At 35.7% G+C, this 13,034-nt stretch overlaps 1 long non-coding RNA gene across 2 annotated transcripts in view; it reads left to right on the top strand.

Annotated features, from left to right (window-relative positions):
• The window catches only part of LOC120608199 (uncharacterized), a 103,003-nt gene that overhangs the window by 33,323 nt on the left and 56,646 nt on the right, over nt 1-13,034 (top strand). The window contains exon 3 of one of the 2 annotated variants that reach the window (XR_005654328.1): nt 12,213-12,358. This is a non-coding gene — a long non-coding RNA (uncharacterized LOC120608199). Of the gene's footprint in view, nt 1-12,212; nt 12,944-13,034 lie in introns of those variants that run through there. The other variant, XR_005654327.1, reaches the window with a different exon arrangement.

Here is a 13,034-nt window from a genome sequence, read left to right as displayed (position 1 = left end):
ACTAGGGTTTTTGAGAAACAACCCTGGCTTTGAAACTTGGATGTAGTGTAAAGACAACATATTATTATTCCTATTCCACACTTTAGAAGGTGACTCCCTGTGGAGGAAACTATCAGAGTCCTCAAATTCAAAAAATAGGTGCTTTTCTTGTGGGCCAACCCCATCGCCTGACTGTTACCTAGTCTCCAGTCACTGACTCAAGTCTCTAGTTCAGTTACTCGAGGGGTGTATTTGTCAGCAAGTTCAGGTCTGATCTGGTTTCTTTAAGACATAAAGCCAGCTAACCCTACACTATAGATTTACCCTTTTGAGACTTCTTACTGTCAGAGATGCAAAATTCGGAGAGCGAAGGGATGGCTGGCAATAGACCATGATTGCAATAGAAAACAGAAGGGCAGTAGCAACAGACATCATCTGGTGCTTCTGTTTTGTTAGATACCCTCCAAGCTACTTTGGTAAGCACGTGCTTGGCAAATCCCTTTGTTCTTCCACAGCACTTTGGCTCTAAGCTCCTTGTTTGGGCCACAAAGAGCCTTCAGGAATGCCTTTGACTTTATAACTTATGTTGGCCTGACACTAGAGCTCAGATCTTCATTGAATTTGTCATGAATGGGACCTTTGAACACACCACCTGACGTGGGACATTTGGGCACTGAGTAGTCCGTGACTAGTTAATGTTTCACCAATGTTTCCAAGTACTCGCACACACCTAAGATATCTTTTTAATTTTTTATTTTATTCCTTTTTTTATATTATTTTTTATTTTTAAAAAATTGCTGAGAAAATGAGCATTTAAGTTGCTGAGGTAATGGCCAGTCACTTCCATAGGATGTAAATCTTAAGAACCAAGACATTCAGATACATAACTACCAAATGGTAATCTAACTCAAGAAATTGAATGTTGATAAAATACTATTATCTAATATACAGTCCATTTTCAGTCACCAATTGTTTTGATATCTTTTATAGCAACTCCTCCCCGTCCCCCAATCTAGGATTCTTTTATGTCTCCTTACTTTGGAATGCTGCCTTAGCCTTTCATTGAAACTAAGATATATTAATAATCTCTATCAATAAAAAAACACAAATACAGAGCACAAATAATACAAATAATGAGACATATGCTAGGGGATGAATATTTTAAGTGTCATTTCATTTTATAACAAGAGGCCTTTGCCTTAGTCCACAGAAGAGATGATGAAGTTAAACCAGCTAAAGAGAAATACAGAGGACTCAATTGATTTGGTGTGGTGACTCCAAGTTTTCTAACATGGGAATCAGCATGAACAGAGATGCTGTCCATTGCTGAAAAGAATAGTGGGAGGAAAGAGAAGATGAATTTGGATATGTCGAGTATAAGATGCCTTAGGAGTGACCAGGTAGAGTTATTTAGTAGTAATGTGAGCAATTTGTCCCAGTTTGCTTGGGCTTGTCCATTTTAACACTGAAAGTCTACATCCTGGAAATCCCTTTATTCCTGGGCAAAATGGGACAGTTGGTTACCTCTATAATCAGTTGGCCATAAGTGACATGAGTCTGGAGCTCGGAGAATGGATGAAGTTGGTGACAGAAGGACATGTCTATGTAAAGGTGATAATTTGAAACCTTAGGAGGAACTAAGACATGTTGAAGAGAAAAGCCAGGTGAGAAGATCTCAAAATGGAAGCTGAAATCCAGAGCATCTCTCTTTCTTGGCAAGCAATTTCTCTAGCCCAGCAATCATAAAACAAGCATTGGTTTACTTACCATATATTTCACATTACTTTTCAACCACTGTGAACTCTTCATAAACTTGCTGTCTTAGGAACAAAAATTAAATGAACTTCATTATCCATCAAAGAGGTTATGATCACCCCTTTAGTCTGTGACTTCTTTACTAGACTCATTATTAAACTTGGAGATTTAATTTCTTTTTTAGTGTTACTCATTTTTCATTTAATTCTTTACAGCCAATGGCTTGTGATCATTACTTTTTAATTCTAAGTTTCCCAGTATAGCCTTTTCTACAATATGGTACATTTTCTACATCATGAAGTTCAGCAGAGTGGAACTTTGGTTAAATAAAATGAGAATAAATTTAAAAGTTTGTTAAGTTCTAGATCTTTACAAATCATAGGAACTATGCTTCTTCTTTGTTATTTTCCAAAATGAGTATACTTGGACCTCACTGAATCTACAGATCCACTGTATTAATACATTAAACACATTTTTGTCATCTAATTGTTAGTTGGTCATTATTTTGTCAAAAATACTTTAATTCAGTAAGTCAGTTATAAGTAACTAGTTTGGTTCAAGGTCTTCATTACAGATCTGACAGGGCCTCAGAGGTCATCTGCATTCCTATCCAAGGCTATTCCTGCCTTTGCTTCTATACTTAGCTTTCCTGAATACAGCAAATGTTAAACTTGATCCATTCATATAGTATTGTAAAGCCTTATGTTTCCATAGCAGTTTCTCATCTTACTTGATTCCTCCAGCTGTCAAGTAAATAGGTCAAGTATTACTACCACTCTCATTTCAAAAATGAGGCACCTGAGATACAAAAGTGACTTGAGCGAAGTCACAAGATGAATCAATAGAGATGCCAACAGAAGGACACAGAATTTCTGACTCCTAAGCTGTTAGTCTTACCACATCAGGTGACCAGCCCCTACTCTGCATTCATATGTCATCTGAAGTTATAAAGTACACTTGAACTATAAACAGATAACCTTGCCGGCTACAGTGCTCTTGCTCTTTGTCATCTTTTTATGGAATTCCAGCCCTTATATAAAAAACTAGAACCCACAGAATAGAAATTGACTTATTTGATTTGGGAGCTAATGAGAAGGATCTGAGAGAATAGTTTTCTTTTGCTTCTCCCCACTATTCCCCACAAATCACTGAATGCTTTCAGTGGGCTCTGTATACAACTGTGGCACATTGTGTTTTTCCAAAGATAGCCACAACAATCTCTCCTATCCTACCTACCATTCTTACAATGTGCTTCGATACTTCTCCCATGGAGAGGTGGTATCTATGGCTTCTCCCCTTAAATCTGGGTGATTGGGTAATATGACGTGACTTCTGAGGCTAGAGCATAAAGGTGATACAGCTTTGCCTGGTTCTCTTGGGACATTTGTTCTTGGAACCTAGATATCATGCTATAAGGCTATCCTAGCAGCCACACGGAGGGTTCATGTAAATATGTTATAGCTGACAACTCTAGCTAAGTTCCCAGCCAATAGTCAGCATCAACCACTGAATATGGTAAGTAAGCCTTCAGATGATTCCAATCCCCAATCTAGAGGGACTCTCCTGACAACCCTCAGTCCCAGGCAAACCAAGACAGTTGCTCACTCTACCCCAGGCGATGAATAATATCCCCTCCTTCAGAACAACTTCTGAGAATTTAGGATCCTCCACTTTTACATGACCCAAAGCTCCAAGCAAAACATCTCCTTCAAAGTGAAACAATTCAGGCACAGCCCAAAACCAGAGGTAGGATTTCAGGAGACTGAATTTCCTCACCAGCCTAGCATCTGACATTTAATTTCCACAGTAGAAGATTTATTCCACAGTTCAAGAGCAGTGTGGCCTGCAAGGTTATCTGTTCACAGTTCAAGTTAAACTGTTGTCAGGTTTTTTATGCTCCTGAAGAAGGAATTGGAACATATTACCTCTAAGGCATATCCAACCCTAGAATGGTAGGATTTACATGTTAATATAAATCAGTTGATCATTTCATCTGCTAGAGGTGGTTTCTTATATAGAACCCAGAAGGGAGAATATGAGAACAATGTGTGCCTGAAGAGAAGTGATTATCTTACTCTACTCATTATTCTTTTTCTCCTGGATCTTCAACCTGTATCTGCAGTTTTCTTTTCAGCAGTGTTTATGAGACTGAGGTGCTGGTCACCAGCAAAGAGTACTGCCCCAGCAACATTTATACATGTTCGAGTCTCTCCTACCACTCTTGTCTCTCTACACCTTTTCTCAACCAAGCTACTTTATGTTTTTAAAATTATTTATAACTTTTAAAAACTAAAATATTCCCAAGAGAAATGAAAATATATGTCTGCACAAAGATTTGTATGAAAATGTTCAGACAATCTTTATTTCTAATAGCCATAAACTGGTAATAACTCAAATGTTTGTCAGCAAGTCAAAAGATCAACAAACTGTGGTACACCCATACAGTAGAATACTACCCAGGAATAAAAAGGAACAAACTACCGAAAATGCTATCACATAGAATTATCTCAAGAACCATTATGCTAAGTGAAAGAAGCCAGACACAAAAGAGTACATGGTATATGATTGGAATTCTAGAAAAGAAAAAACTAATCTACGGGGATAGGAAACATATCGGTTAGTGCCTAGAGCCAGGGAAGGAGATAGAGCCGATTGCAAGGGGCATGTGAAAGTTTTTGCAAGTGGTGGAAATGTTTTATATTGTGATTTTTTGATAGTAGTTACACAAGGTATATACATTTCTCAAGTCTTATAGAACTGAGTCTTAGGTACATTTTATTGTATGCAAATTAGTCCTTCATAAAGTTGATTTAAAGAATAAAAAATTAAAGTGAAATAAGTCAGACAGAGAAAGACAAATATCATATGACCTGTCTTACATATGGAATCTAAAACAAAAAGCCAGCTCACAGAGAATAGATTGGTGGTTGCCAGAGGCAGGGGGCAAGGGGTAAAGGGTGGGAAAAATGAGTGAAGTGGGTCAAAAGGTAAAAACTTTCAGTTATAAAATAAATAAGTTCTGCAGATGTAAGGACTTGTTTATTTTATAACTGAAAGTTTTTACCTTTTGTACAGAGCATGGCAACTGTAGTTAATAATATTGTTTTGCATATTTGCTAAGAGAGTATATCTTAAAAATTCTCATCACAAGAAAAAAAAATTTTGTAACTATGGTGAAAGATGTTAACTAGACTTGTGATCATTTCACAAAATATAGAAATATCAAATTATGTTGTACATCTGAAACTAATATGTCAATTATACCTCAATAAAAATATTTAAAAATTCAAATATAACACAAATAAAAAATGTACAGGCCATAAAAGTACAACTTATTGGATGATCACAAAATAATTCATTGACTACTGCCCAGGTCAAGAAAGTGAATATTGCTAACATCCTAGAAAGTCCCTCTTATAACTCTCCCAGTCACTACTCCCTCCCTTATCTTCAAAGGTAACCTCTTGATTTTAACACCACAGTTTAGTTATGCTTGTTCAAACTTTATGTAAATGGAATCATGCATTATATTATTAATGACTGGCTTCTCACTCTTCATTATGTTTATAAGGTTTACCATATTGCTTCATGTAGCTATTTCTGTGTAGTATTCCAATGTATGTACATACCACAATTTACTCAAATATTCCTTTGTTGATAGACATTTTGTTATTACTAGTTTTTGGATATCATATATATGTTGCTATAAACATACTAGTACATGTTTCTTGGTTAATTTCTATTGGATATATACCTAGGGGTGGAATTACTGGGTCATAGAATATATACATGCCCAGCTTTAATAGGGAATACCAAATAGTTTCCAAATTTATACCAATTTTTGACAAGCAGCAGATGAGAGTTTTCTTTGCTCCACATCCTTGTCAGCACTTAGTACTGTCAGTTATTTTAATTTAAACTATATTTAAATGTGTAGTACTATCTCATTACGGCTTCAATTTGAATTTCTTTGGTTATTAGTGAGTTTGAACATATTTTCATATGTCACTGGCCATTTGTATAGCCTTTTTTTGTGAAGTGACTGTTTAAGCCTACTGCCTATTTTTCCATTGAGATATCTTTATTTAAAAAATTGATTTTGGGGAGTTTTTTGTTTGTTTGTTTACATATCCTGGATATGACGGCTTTGTCCCTTGCAAGTATTGCAATATCCTCTCCCACTAATAGATTATATTTTTACTTTCATTATGGTATCTTTTGTTAAATGAAAGTTTATTTTAGTTCAATTTGTCAACCTTTTCCTTAATGGGTAGTGCTTTTAATGTCCTGCCCCCAAAAATCTTTTCCTACCCCAAGCTATAAAGCTAATTCCCTAAATTACCATCTGAAACTTTACTGTTTTACCTTTTACATTCAGAACCAAAACCTATCTGGAATTAATTTTTGTGTATTGTGTGAGATTGAAGCCAAGTTTTATTCTTTCCTATAAGGAAACCTAACATTAAAAATACTATATTTTCTCAACTTCCGTGCAATGCCACCTTTAACATAATTAGTGTCCAAGTGCATGTAGGTCTGTTTCTGGACTCAAATTCTCTTATCTTGCACAGATACCTTACGGTCTTAGTTACTGTAATAAGTCTTGATGTCAGTTAAGCAAGTCTCCCTACCTTATTCTTCTTCAGTAGTTTTCTACTATTCTTGGCCATTTGCATTTTCTTGTAAATTTTAGTATCGCCTTCTTAATTCACAAAATTCCTGTTGAGGCTTTGACTGAGATCACATTGAACTGTAAGTCAATTTAGGAAGAACTGACATTGTTTCAACATTGAGTCTTCCAATATAAGAACATGTTATATCAATTTATTTCAATTTTCAAAAATTTATCTCAATAACATTTTTTGCTGGATTTATTACCATTTACTTGATTTTTTTGAAACTACTGAAAATTATGCCTTTTTAAAAACATTTTCTCTTTGTTGCTGGGGTATAGAAATAGAATCAAGTTTGTATATTGACTTTACACACATCAATTTTAATGACTTCATGAAATCTAATTTATCAATAGACTTAAATTTTCATATTTAAAATCATATTACTTGAAATTAATAACACATTGTTTCATTTCCAATCTTTATTCCTATTATTTCTTTTTCTTTATTCTGACTAGTACAATATTGACTGGAAAGCAGACATCTCTCATTCTTAGAGGAAATCTTTCAATATACATATAAAATGTATATTGATTTGAAATCAGAGGCTCTACTCACTATCAATTACTTTTAATTACTTAAAAAAAAAGTAGTATTTACTTTTTTTGAAATGTTACACAGAACTTCAGTAAATAGAGGATAAATATTGAAATTCTCTGCTTTAAGCTGATATGAGAGCTTTGGAGCCTACTCACACAGCTTTTTTTTCTTTGCTACCAAGTAGCAACCTCACCAGCAGCTCTTCAGAACTCAGGTTGAAAACCACTGCACCAAACCAACTTGCTTACTTCAAACCGTTTCCTTATTCTCCAGAACTATTACTCATGCAGTTCAATAAAAGTGAAATAATAAATAGTTAACATCTATTGAACATTCACCCTGTTCCAGGTATGTTTGTTGTCAAGGGTTTACATTCATTATTGTGTTTAATCGTCACAACCATCCTAGGAAGTACATACTATTAATATATATATAACTTCTCATTTTATAGATGAGAAGACTAAGGCTTGGAAAGTTTAAGTAATTTAGCCCAAGATCACATAGCTAGCAGGTGGTGGATTTTATTCTATTATCTATTACTCTTAATGGGTAAACTAATCTGTTTTCCAGTACAGACACCTTTCATCCCTAACCAATGTAGCTAGCCATGGTTGAAAACACCTCATGCTTTAAGTTCTGGGAACATCTGTTACACGTTTACTTTTGCCTACATAGCAGTACAGCTGGCTAAATGGGCGATGAAAGACACATAATGGGAAGTGACAACAAGAAGTGATGTTTACTATTTGAAAATTTGTATCCAGGGTAACACATTTCTTTGAAAATGTATTATTGAGCCTAAGTATATTAATTATTCAGATGTCATCTCAAATGTGGTACTTGTCAAAAACAGAGAAAGCTATTTTCCCAAAACACATCACACTCAATACACTAATATCAGAAGCTGTTTATATTCATTCTCAATTACGTCAGTGCTTCTTTTTGGGCCTTTTCTATTATACATGCATTGCCTTAGGTGAGTTATTCATTGTGTTAAAATATCTGGGACTGAGATACTGATTTATTTTATGTTCCAATATGTTATAGTATAGATGGCATCGAATCTGGTCTTTCATTTTCATTATATTTCTTTCTAGTGGAATTTCTGAAGGATTTCTCTCTCTCCTTATTCCCTACCTCTCTCCCTCCCTCTCATCCTTTCCCCCTCCCTCTCACTGTGACTCTCACTCACACTTCCTCTCACCCTCTCACAATCACCAATTATTGTATTTCCTCCCCAGAGATTTAGTTTTTGGTTTAACACATCACAAATTGGAGCTATATAAAGCTGTGTAGTTAGATGTTACACACCAATTACATTTTTCTATGTATTTACGTTCATGACCAACATTCCTCAGAAGGTAAGGCAGACAGCTCTTCCCTCTGAGATATAGGTATGCTAATGGAAGCCCCACAAAAGGAAATCCCACATGACCCATCCAAGACTCAACCTCTCTTAACCTGTCATTCTATCTCCATTTCGTTTCCTCTTTGGGCAGACCTGGGCATTCCTAGTCCTACTTACCTCTCTTTTCCTGCTTCTCTCTCTTTCCTTTAGCAAAGATTCTCTGAGTTCCTCTTACTCTTTCCATCCCAGTGCATGTCAAGGCCAAGAGAAAGAAAGTCCAGAGGAAATGTATCTATTTTTTCCTTGGTAGGAATAAGTAAGTGACATACAAGTATAATAACCCCACTATATCAAGAAATAATAGAATCAAGTAGTATAATCATTGCCTAAAGCAAGGGATAAGACAATGTTAGCACCCCCAAAGTACCAAACACTCCCTGTGACCCTTCCCAGTGACATCCTTTTTCATCTCTCCCGGAAGTAACTTTTCTCTTGATTTTGTAGTAATTTTTTTTGTTTTTCTTTCTAGTTTTTTTTTTTCCTGCGTATGCATCTACCCATTATCACTGTTTTCCAAAGTCGTCGTACTATTTCACTTTTCCATCTTAACGTGTGAGAGCAGTGGTGTGTGTGCTATACTCAACAGAATCCTTCAGAGGCCGCAGGAGAGAGCAGGGCATGAGTTGGCCAAGTTCTGTGTCCCCATCCCAATCCACTTATTATAGATTTTATATTTTTCATATTGAGAATCAGCAATTTCTTATTGGCAAAAAGATTTGCATGGCTTAACAACAACAACAACAACAAGGACTGAAAAGAATTAATCTGGAAGACAATTTATATACCTAGAACACTACAAGCTCAATAAATGTTTGCCAAGTGGTAGATGATGAACAAATAATTTAGTTAAAAAAAAAAAACCTAATGAATGAATAGATTTCCAGAAATGAGAGTTAAGAGAGAACATCTGGTTCTTTCCAGCTATGGCCTTTGCTCACCCGGAGATAGGTTGCAGGGAAAGATATGTGAATAGCACAGATTTGTCTTGCTCTTATTTCTACCTTCTGATAATTTATAGAGGGACAGAGAGTCAGTGCAACAGAGAGATAGAGAGGTAGAGGCAGAGGAGGGAGATGGACACAGAGTTACAGAGAGAGATGAGACAGGGAAGGAAAAAATGAAGGAAAGAGGTAGTCTTTTTCTCTATAAGTCATTCTCTTTCACTTTGCTAAGTTCCCAGAGCACAACCTGAAGACCAAGCAGCTACTGGAAACTGCCCTTTCTTGGTCTCATCACTGCTCAGCTCTTCCATCTCTAAGTTATTTTGTTCTTGATGCTCTGTGGGAGCTTGAGTTTGTATGTTAGTCTGGAGAAACTTACCATACCCCATTGGTCTCCCTAGCTGTCCCTTGGCAAATTCTTACAACTTCTTTAAACACAGGTTACAAATACTTTTCCAGACTGGGCCACAGGGTTCCTCAGGAGGCCAAGAGCCTCCAGGAACTGTCCCTGCCATTAATTAATGCCTTACTTCTTGTTGTCCTTCAACCACTGATAGGCTTGCAGGTTGTTTTCTTTCAGGTAACCCAGCTAGCCTGCTACATATTTATATAATCCTTGATGTTATGTCAACCAAAAAAGAAAGCATTCAAGAATCCTGGGAGACTTTTACCTCAAAAATGATTAACTAAAAGGAATGTGATCTTCTTAATAACGTTTCTCTCTCCTCATTTTATTCAAGGGGCCCGTATAATCTAAATTCTATAGGTGTTGAGAGTGGTGAATTATCTGAAGATAATACTGTCTACTTTAACTTTTCTCTTTTCTTTAAGGCCCTGTTTCTAGTTCTTTCACCTGTAGGTATATGTGCTTTCCAATTTCAATAGCAGCTTTTCTTCTCTTTAGGAAAAAAAAAACCACATAATTTTCTTTAAAGTTAATATTATATGAAATTCAAACCTATTCATATGGTAATTCCATCATTCAAATTTATAGCTATAATTGAGAACCTTACATTATTTGATCTAAGGATAATCAAAATGAATAGGGCTATGGTCAGATTAAAGTGGGTTTTCAACACATGCAACACCAAAACTAAATGGGGTAATTTAATACTGCCTAATATAATATTCAGTATTCATGGAATGCTTCCCTCAATTTCCTCAGACAAAGTTATTATTCTCTTTAAAGGACAAACCTGAATAAAGAGCCACCACAGATGCTATTGCATATCAATTTTAACACCTGGAAAATCTTACTGTGTATCAACTTTTCAAAGGCATTTATTCATTCGTTCATTCTATTATTATTTGTAGAGTGCCTTGTTAGGCTCTATGTTAGGCACTGAGATTATAAAAACAAATCAAAACAAATAAGAAAGGATTGGCCCCTTAATGATTATTTGGGTGGCAAATGGTTGGGGAAAGAGATCTCAAGCAAAAATGAGGCAGCAATTAAAATTACAGTCATGAGCCACTTATCAATGGATAAAGTTCTGAGAAAAGCATTGTTAGGAGATTTAATCATTGTGTGAACATCATAGAGTTCACTTACACACACCTGGATAGTATAGCCTACTATGCACCTAGGCTATATGATATTGACTCTTGTTCCTAGGCTACAAGCTTGTACAGTATGTGTATGTACAAAACAACAGGAGGTTAAATCAAGCACAAGAGAAAATGATTCAATCAAGATATAAAGTAAACAGGAGATGTATGAGGCTGCTCCCAGCATAATGTGACATATTGTTTTACAGCAAACATTTTTTTATAAGTAGGAAGAGTACACTCTAAAATAACAATAAAAAGTATAGTTTAATAAATACATAAACAAATAACATAGTCATTTATTATTGACTATCATGTACTGTACAAAATTGTATATGCTATACTTTTAAAAGGTTAAGGATTGACACTTAACATACAGTTTAGCTTTCTCACAACCCCTTCGAAGAGACTATTCTCATCTACAGATCCAGCTACATGGGCAGGCATGTTTGCACCACTTGACCCAGCTAAGTTAGGACAAACTGACTCTTGGTATGAAGTAGGATATTCAAAGACCTCAGAGAAATGTTGTTGGGATTGACCTGAAAGGTCGCACTGGGTCAGAGTTATAGTAGCTTTAATGAGCCATATATGAGCAGAAAAATTTAGTTCACTGAGGAAGTAAACACAGTTGATCCTTGAATAACACAGGGGTTAGGGATGCTGATCTCCTTGTAGTCAAAATTCATGTGTAACTTTTGACTTTACAGTTTGCCCTTCACATTTGCTGATTCAACTTTGATCTGCAGTTTGGAATCTGTGCTTGGGAATCCACCACTGAGAAAGTGAAATACTGTTTTCAATTTGTAGTTGGCTGAATATGTGGATGTGACACCCTCGGATATGAAGGGCTGACTGTATTTATTGAAAAAAATTTGTGTAAGTGGACTCACTCAGTTCAAACCCATGTTGTTCAAGGGTCAGCTGTAGTTAAAATCCTAAAAAACACAGTTCAGGTTAATTTGGGAGATAGAATGTTTGAGGGGAGATGGAGAGTTTGATAGAGATTCCTTTGAGGCCTGGTTATATAACTTATAACTACCTTCTATGAAATTATCCTTAAGTATATGATAAGTCTTTTTACTTGTCATATCAAGCGGCCTTTCTGTTTTGTAATCACACTATTTATACTATTATACCAGGTCTCTGGCTTGTATAACAGCATAGAAGTGCCATTCATTCAGAGGGAAAACAAGTTTTGAGGCAAAATTATGAGTTCAGATTTTTGACATTTGCCTTTGTGGTACCTATAGGGCACCTAGGCAAGTCCAGTGTGGACACAGAAGACCTTACAAGAGTGTTTCAGGCCAGAGTTCAGCTCCAGAAGCCACCTCCCTGTAAAAATTAATTGGTGCCATTTTCTTCCAGGGTAAATGGGAAAAGAGAGCTAGAGACAATGGGAAGTCTGACTTTTGAAGGTCTTTTCTGTTCTGGAAAGGAAGAGAAATCTACAGAGGAAGATAAGAGGAATAGCCAGAAAAGTACGATTCATCTTCTACGCATCAGGTGCTATGGTGAGACCATTGTTTTTGTTTATTTGTTTTTTGTTTTTGTTTTTGTTTTAGCAAGGAAGAAGGCACTGCTGATTTTGGCAATAGGAGATTTGGAGAAGTAATTGGGATAGAGGAAAGACTGTGTGTGGAAATCATAGACTAAGTTTTCAGTGGGCTAGCTATAATAGGAAAAAAAGATATACAGGTAACTGAAGATAACATAGAACAAAAGGAGGTTTCTGGGGATTTTTGACTAAGATGAGAGAGACCTAAGCTTGTTTACAGAATGAGAGAAGAAAATCAGTTGATAGAATTTAAATATACTTGAGAAGTGCTAACTGATATACTAAAGTTTCTAAGACTGTGGGAGAGATAGATGTAGTGTCTAGTTGAATAATTATTTTCTTTCATTGTGGTGAGAGGGAATGGGATAAAAAAAATAAAAAGACAAGAATACAAATAAATTTGTAGGTTGACAAGAAAAGTAAATAATGTAGGAATTGTTTTTCCTGACACCTTCTAATTTGTCTCTGTATAGTACAATGAGGTACCAACAATTAAATTTATATTAACTGGAGAAATGTATGAGAAACATAATTTGGAATTATAAATTACTTAAGAAACTCCTCCCTCCTCCCTTCAGACTGTCTCCAAATGTGAAATAGGGGTGAGTTCTTGGAATCACTTAGGAAATAAC

The sequence above is a fragment of the Pteropus medius genome, unplaced genomic scaffold (genome assembly GCF_902729225.1).
Source record: "Pteropus medius unplaced genomic scaffold, Ma_sr-lr_union100, whole genome shotgun sequence".
Taxonomy (NCBI): domain Eukaryota; kingdom Metazoa; phylum Chordata; class Mammalia; order Chiroptera; family Pteropodidae; genus Pteropus; species Pteropus medius.
Note: the sequence above shows the minus strand (reverse complement) of the source record. Positions and strands in the feature narration are given on the sequence as shown.